Source organism: Chrysochloris asiatica, unplaced genomic scaffold (genome assembly GCF_000296735.1).
Source record: "Chrysochloris asiatica unplaced genomic scaffold, ChrAsi1.0 scaffold00353, whole genome shotgun sequence".
In the NCBI taxonomy this organism is placed as follows: domain Eukaryota; kingdom Metazoa; phylum Chordata; class Mammalia; order Afrosoricida; family Chrysochloridae; genus Chrysochloris; species Chrysochloris asiatica.
In genome coordinates, this window is record NW_006408871.1 from 2,084,248 (window position 1) to 2,085,304 (window position 1,057).

Genomic DNA, 1,057 nt, shown 5'->3' on the forward strand with positions numbered 1-1,057 from the left:
CTTTCAGCCAAGATCCATCTGACATCACCAATGATATCCCTCGTTCCACATCCTCTTCTGAAACCAGCTTGAACTTCTGAAAGTTCTTTAGCAATGTATGTTTACAGACATTTTTGTATTACCTTTAGTAAAACTTTACTCGCATGGGATATCAATGATATTGTCCAGTGATTTCTGCATTTCATTGGGTCACCTATCTTTGAAATCAACACAAATACAGATCTCTTCCAATAGCTGGCCATGTAGTTATTTTCCAAATTTCTTGGCATAGATGAGTGCCTCCAGTGCTGCCTCACTTTGCTGAAAGATTTCAATTTGTATTCCATCAATTCCCAGTGACTTGTTCTTTGTCAATGCCTTCAATGTACCTTGAATTACTATAATAATAATAACCTCAGGATTCTTGATTCTTGATCATATGCTACCTCTGGAAATGGGTGAATATCAACTATTTATTTTTGGTGCAGTGACTCTGCGTATTCCTTCTCTATCATCTTTTGATGATTTCTGCATCACTCAATAAATTGCTCAGAGAATTGTTCAATACTGCAAGTTGAGGCTTACATTTGTACTTCAGTTCCCTCAGCTTGAGAAATGCTGGGCATGTTCTTCCCTTTTGGTTTTCTAACTCCAGGTCTTTTCACATTTCATTGTAATATTTGACTTTGTCTTCTTGAGCTGACCTTTAAAATTTTCTATTCAGTTCTTGTACCTCCTCACTTCTTCCACTTTCTTTAACATATCTATGTTGGAAAGCAAGTTTCAGAGTCTCTTCTGCCATATATTTTGGTGTTTTCTTTCTTTCTTGGCTTAATGACCTTTTACTTTCTTCCTGTATGATGTTCTTGAGGTCATCCCACAACTCTTCTGGTCTTCAGTCTTTAGTGTCTAACGAATCAAACCTGTTCTTCAGATGATCTCTAAATTCAGGTGGGATAGATTGACCGTCGTATTTTGGACCTCATGGACTTGTTTTAATTACCTTCAGCTTCAGCCTGAATTTGGATATGAGCAGTTGATGGTCTGTTCCATAGTCTGCCCCTGGCCTTGTTTTGGC